Source organism: Pteropus vampyrus, unplaced genomic scaffold, assembly GCF_000151845.1.
Source record: "Pteropus vampyrus isolate Shadow unplaced genomic scaffold, Pvam_2.0 Scaffold226, whole genome shotgun sequence".
NCBI classification, from domain to species: domain Eukaryota; kingdom Metazoa; phylum Chordata; class Mammalia; order Chiroptera; family Pteropodidae; genus Pteropus; species Pteropus vampyrus.
Window position 1 is genome coordinate 526,435 of NW_011889007.1, and position 7,125 is coordinate 533,559.

Sequence of the window (7,125 nt, forward strand, 5' to 3'; positions counted from 1 at the left end):
GGGAGGGGATGGGGCAGGTTGTGTAAGGCCTCGTGGGCAGTGGGGACGACTTAGGCTTTCTACCCTGAGGGAGGAGGGAGCCCTGGAGGGCGGTGGGCAGAGCAGGGAGGGGACCTGAGTCAGGTGCTCACAGCCACCCTCTGGAGGAGACGCTGTGGGAGGCGAAGACAGGAGCCAAGCGCCTAGCAGTGACAGTACAGTCCATGACTTTGGGGCGGGGGGGCATGTTGAACACACGTGGTCGGGAAGGCATCAGTAAAGAGCCCATTGAGAAGATGTAGGGGAGGAAAAGGCCCTCCAGGCCAGTGCAAAGGTCCTGAGGCAGGAACGAACTTGGCCCGCGTGAAGAACAGCAGAGACGGAGTGAGATATGCGGTGGGGGGTGGGTGCGGGAGAAGGGTGCAGGAAGGAGTTCGAGTCTAAGACAGTGCGCGGCCACGGGAGAGCTTGGAGCAGGGGAGGGTGGACGGTGTGGTGGGCAGAATAACATCCCCCCAAAGATGTCCTCTTCCTCATCCTAGAACCTGTGAATAGGGTACCTTACGTGGTGTAGTGGGGCGAATAGTGTCCCCCGAAATTCATGCCCACCCAGAACCCCAGAATATGCCTTTACTTGGAAATAGGGTCTTTGTGGATGTCACTGGTTAAAGATCTCAGATGAGATCACCCTGGATCTGGAGTGGGCCCCACACTTGATGACTGGGGGAGGGGGGACCCTGAGACACAGGAAGAAGACGGCCCCATGAAGATAGAGAGATTGGAGCGATGCTGCCACAAGCTAAGGAGCACCTGGCCACCAGAGGCGGGTGCTGGCCATATATATTTAACCACAATAAAATATATTAAAAATGTTTTAAAGTAATATTTGGGGGTCTTGGATTTTCTTTGGTGAAAAGCTTGGGAACTAGAGAACAACAGTACAATGTTGGGAAGTGTACTCAGTGCACCAAATGGGTTAATGTGAATTTCACCTCAATGAAACAAGTAATCATAAAACAAAATAAAATAAAGCCGCTTGCCTCGGGGGACTCCCCGTTGACGCGCTGATGCAGATGCTTCCAGAACTTTCTCCTTCCACGTCACTGTCCTGAGGCTTCCTCTGGCCCTGTCTTTGTACCCCGGGCACTGGTCCGCGTCTGCTCAGGCAGCTGACATCCTTTGTCACGGCTGCGAAGGTTTCCTTTTTGCAGACAGCAGGGGTCGCCCGCCCCCTGGTGGTGGCCTTCCGGTAGTTTCCAGTTATGGGTGCTTCAACGCCGAAGCCAAGGTGATTGGAAGTGTCTCTGTCGCTCTAGAAAACAGGCCGAGTTTGGTTTCTTTTGAATTTCGATGGAGGCTGAAGACACCACTCACTGTCACCACGTGTGAGAGGGTGCTTGTTCCATGTGCACCCCCCCCCAAAACCCTCCCAGGACTCCTTAGTGCCCCTGAAATAAAATCCCCTGTCCTTCCCGCGGCCCCCAAGGCCTTGCTGGACCTGCCCGTCCCCTCACCATCCTCCCCTCCTCCCTCTGGCCACACGGGCCTCCTGGCTGTTTTTTTTTGGACACACCTGGCACGGTCCTGCCTCAGGACCTCTGCATGAGCTGTGCCCTCTGCCTGGAGGGCCCCTCCCATTTACCCCCTCTCCAGGAGAACCCCGTCTTGTTTTTCAAACCATAGCTGCCACTTCTGTTTACTCACTGAGGGGAGAGAGAGGTAAGGATGTCCGAGAGAGGCGAGCCAGTTCTGGGGAGCAACCAGACAAGAGACCGCGAGGAGGGGGCGGGGCGCGGCGCTTGGGCGGGTGGGGGCTGGGGCGGGGCAGCCGACCCTGTTGTGTGGACCCCCACCCCTGCCAATGCCCAGCTATCCTACATCAACACTCACCAGAGAGGCAGGGAATATTTTCTCTCTGGGCTGACACTTTTGGCAAAATACGATTCCTCCAGCTTTTTTTCGTGCAAAAAAACATGTCCATCAAAACTGTCCGCACGGCGCCTGAGGGAGAGGGAGGCCGCTGGATCTGGTCCGGGTATGGCAGAAAGGGCCCCAGGGAGAGGGAGGGAGATGCAGATGCAGCGACCTCGTCTCTCCCTGCATGTGGAGGGTGACTAAAAACGGTAAGAATAACAGTGAAACGCTGGCTGCCGAGCGCTCGCCAGAGCTGGACGCCCCCCTGTGTGTGTGGTGCCTGCGCGAGTCCATGGTTGTCACTATACCCGTTTTTCAGATGAGGACGCTGAGCCCAGAGAGGGGAAGACACTTCCCTAAGGTCACGTGGCAGCGCCAGGATGAACCCAGACCCTAAGCGGCTTCCCCAGCGAGGACCGCAAGAGACGCCTACTCGCCCCGCCCGCCGGGAAGGGGGAGGGGAGCGGAGGCCGCGCGAGCATCCTCGGCGCAGGCCAAAGCTTCCAGCAGGAGCCTGTCCGCAGCTCCAGCAGGGGCCAGTGGCTGTCAAATCCGTCCATGACCGTTAACGTTCCAAAAACACTCGGGAGAGGTACAGCCTCGAGGAAGGCGGCAGGAAGAGGGCTCTGGCCCCGGAGCCCCAGCTGCCGCCTCCCTGTGGCCAGCACCTGACTTTTCTAGAACGTCGCCCCTCCTCCCAGTTTGCATCCGGAGCCAGCACGCGGCATAAATCCCGCTTTACGGCTGTTATTGAAGGGAGCAGGGAGAGAGCAGCCCCAGCAAGGCCCAATTAATTTTCCCGTCTGGCTTGTGTGCCGGCTGAATGTCTGAGCTCCTGGAGGCGGGGTAGAGCAGGCTGGGGACAGGGAGGCCTGAGGACAAGGTCGTGGACAGGCTGGGGCATTCTAGACCCCTGTCCGAGGAGCACTGTTCAGGGAGTCGCAGATTCGGAGCCCCGGGCTCTTGTCTGGAGGGTGGACTAGAAGCTGGCTCTAAGCCCTGAGTGTGGGGTGGGATTTGCAGTTTTTAATTAGGATGAAAATGAGGGTTTCGCCACGCAGACATTTGAGCAAAAACCAAAGGAGGTGAGAGAGGAAGCCGTGTCGCTTTCTGAAGGAACAGCTTGCCGGCAACGGGAACGGCCTGTGCAAAGGCCCCGGGGCAGGACCGAGCCTGGAGTGCCGGAGGAGCAGCGAGGGGGCCTGCGTGGCTGGAACAGAGTGAGCGAGGGGGAGAGGGAGGAGGGGAGGGCAGGGAGGGGGCGGGGCGGGTCACGCAAGGCCGTGTGGCCCTCAGGAGGACTTGGGCTTTTACCCCGAGGGAGGTGGGAGCCCTGGAGGGCTGTGGATCTGACGGGGAGCTCACGGGCGCCCTCTGGCTGCTGTGGGGAGAATAGTCGCCGGATCCACAGTGGAAACAAAATGCCCCTGATAACTTCTCCCTATCGCTACCAGGAGCCGAGCCGTGAGCTGCGGCCCTTCTCGCTCTTTAGAAGGAAAGTTAGCACCTGTGAAGAGACTTTAGCGCATTCTCCTTGAACTCTGTGCGATGATAGAAATGCTCTCTGTGCTGTCCGGTATGGGAGCCACCAGGGACAGGTGGCCTCCGAGCAGTTAAAATGTGTCCAGTGCAACTGTGAAACTGCATCTCAAATTTATTTAATTAATTTATTTTTTAAATTGTGGTGAAATACGCGCAACATAAAATTAACCATCTTAACAATCTTTAAGCGCACAGCTCAGCGGCATGAAGCACATGCACATCGCTGTGCCACCGTCCCCATCGTTTACCTCCAGGACTTTCTCATCATCGCACACTGACCCTCTGTCCCCATCACACGCTTGCTCCCCTCCCCTCCCCCAGCCCCTGGCTCCCCCATCTACTTCCCGTCTCCGTGGATCTGACTCCCCTGGGGACCTCTCGTCAGTGGAATCACATAGAATTCATCCTTCTGTGTCTGGCTTATTCACTGAGCATAGTGTCATTGGGGTTCATTCATGTTGTAACTGGTGTCAGAATCTCCTTACTTTTCAAGGCTGAATAATATTCCACTGTCTGGATGGACCACGCTGTGTTTACCCATCGTCTGTCGACAGACACTTAAGTTGCTTCCACCTCTTGTCCGTTGTGAATAAAACCACTGTGAACGTGGGTGCACAGATATCACTTTGAGACCCTGGCTTCAGTCAAACTCCATTTAATTTGAATTAATTTGAATTTAAACAGCCATGTGTAGCTAGTGGCCACTGTCCTGGACGGCGTGACTCTAGGATCGAAAGAGAATTGACGAGAACGAATTTTCTCTTTGTTCGGTGTGATTGAATTACCTGTTTGGGACAGCGAGTGACGTCTTACAAACCACCCACACGTACTAGCGTCCCACACAATATCCGGAATGGGACGCTCCTAGTGTCAGAGCTCCGTTTCTGTTCCATCTTGTACCCCGAGCCCTCTTGGTCTAACACTGATACTCCCGGCCCACTATGACGTCTGCTGCGACGGATGAGAGGATACACTGGACCGCAGGGATACCCAGAGAAGGTCCCTGGACCGCCCTGGGGGGGTGCGGAAGGCTTCCTAAGGAGGCAGCCTCCGTGCTGACCCCCAAGGATGAGGCAGAGACGCTGGGTGAGGTGGGGGCGTGCGTCCTGGGTGGAGGGAGGGACCAACGAGCACAAACACGTGCAAGGCCGAAGGCTGGCAGAGCAGCGTGGTCACGGGGACAGGCGCCGGGCTGAGCCATCACTCTGCCTCTGAGGGAAGTAATGCCACACCCCCGGTACAGACGGGGAAACTGAGGCTCCGGGGCCAAGCCGCTTTCTCTGAGTCAGACGGCGGGGAAAAGGAGCAGCCTCGTTTGTCGAATGGGTAGTCAGGTTCTCCTTCACCCTCACCCCCTAAGCCCGAGGCCCCTTCTATGGCCTCGAGATTAACAACAGCCACAAACAATAATAGCGGTAGTGTTTGCTGAGTACTTCCTAGGTGCTAAGTGCAGCTGTCAACGCTATATGTACATCAGGGGTCAGCCCAGGGTCAAATACGGCCCAACACCTGTTCCGCACGTTTTTAAATGCTTGAAAAAAAAATCAAAGAATAATATTTTGGGACACACAAAAATGACATGAAATTCAAATAAAGTTTTATGGCTCACAGCCACTCCCATTTGTCTACATATGGTGGCTTTCACACGACAATGGCAGACTGGACTGAATGGCCCACAAGGCTGAAAATTTTGGCTTTCTGACTTTTTACAGAAAAAGTTTGGTGGCCCCTACCATTGGTGTATTAAGTCCTTGCCACAGCTGTGTGAGTTAGATGCTGTCACTTTCTCAGTGTATAGAGATGAGGAAACCGAGAAACACAGAGTTAAGTGGCTTAGCTAAAGTCACAGTGGGTAAGTGGCTGACGGGGATTCGAACCCAGGTCCGTTGGACTCCCTGGACAGTGCTCTCAGCCCCACACCACACCTGGCCATGCCCTCTGACCCAGCCCTCAGCACTCGAGGCTGAGCGCATCTGGGTCCAGCTCTTTCTGCCCCCAGCCTGGGGAGGGGGTAGGCAGTCAGCAAGTGCCCAGAGGAAGCTCCAGGTTCCGCTCTGCCCCCTCCCTGGGGGACCCTCTGGGAAGACAGCCAATTAAGAGCAAATCAATTAAGCAAACTCTGTGCTGGCTGCTGCCCTGTTTTCCTGACCTCAGTCAAGAGGCTGACGCTCCGGGCTGGCCAGCTCGGGTTCGAGCACACGTGTTTGCGGGCAGATCTGAGCAGGGACTGTAGGATCAGGCATCCCTCCCGAGAGCTCTGGCCCAGCCCAGGGGTCTGCGATATTGGGTCGTACGATCCGATCAGATCTCTGATGAGGAGGGTGCAGGGGCGGGTGCTTCGTGTGCAAACGCTGGGAGAGGGGGACCTGTGGAAGGGGAGCCCGCTCTGCAGAGGAGCTGCTCGGTGTGACCAGGAGTGAGGGAAGCGGAGGGAAGAGAAGGCTATAATTTGCGCATTTTACTTGTCAGTCAAGCGATGAAGGTTGCTGTTTCTTTATCACATGCTATTCAAGAGATGTGACATCTGAAGAAAAAAAAGCGCCATAACGCAGGCTCTTCCCGCTGTGCTCAAGCCTGGAACGATGGGGTTAGAGCTGCTGCAGACTTCGTGGTGCCTGAGAGCAGAGCAATGCAGAGAGAGCAGAGAGAGCAGAGAGACCGAGAACAATAAGCCCCTGGATTCAGCCGTGCCTGAAGCCGACAGTCGCCTGTCCTCACCACTTGCAAATGGGCATTTATGTACGTGGCTTGTGCATGGTAACTATAATGCTCTAGCCAAACAAGTTCCTGATTGTCACCTTCCCGAATGTAGGTTAAGTTATTACTCAGCAAATGTCATTCCATGGAGGAACCCGCCCGCCCCGTTGATGTCAAGCCCAGTCATGTGACTTGCTTAGGCTAAGGCGATGTGAGCAAAAGTAACACTGTGGATTCTGAGCGTAGGCCCGGAGAAGGACTGCCTGTTTCTGCGTGTCCTCTGCGCCATGAGACAGGTCTGCAGCAGCCACGAATCCAAGGAGGATGAGAAACCTCTGCACCAGATCTGGACTCGATCCACAGATCAGAACTGAGCCCAGCCGCCCCGGAGATGTACGGCAAGAAATAAACGCTTGTGGCTGTGTGCCGGAGATTTGGTGTTTGTCACGAAGCAGTCGCCGACTGTCACACGAGCGTGGGACAGCGTTGCACTTCCGGCTTCTATGGTCGGTTGGATTGGACGGCTCCGTATGACAAGTTCTCACACACAGAACCGGAAGTGGCCCGTGTCACTTCTGGGACACAGTGTTATTGCTCCCGAGAGACTCCCCAGAACTGTCTTTCTCTAAACCACAGAGATTAACAGCATTCTAGACAGTGGCTGCTCCATTGGCCGGGGGCCCAGAGTCAGGTGACATGGGGCGGGGCCCCACCTCCCCCCAAAAAACGGTAAATATACAATGTGAGTGAGAAATAACGCTTTGATGTCACTAGCCTCTGAGCCGCAGGGCCTTGTGCTACCACAGCAAAGCCATGAGCCTGTCCTGATTCAGTAAGAATGGAAGGTTTTTGATCATTTGGGCAAAAGGAGGAGACATGTCCATAAGCCGCAAGCCGCAATGACCTGTTGGAATGTAAATCAACAAAATCCAGCACCTCCCCCAGGGCGGCCTCCGGCAGTCAGCACCCCAGCTTCTGGTTCCGTCTGCATCT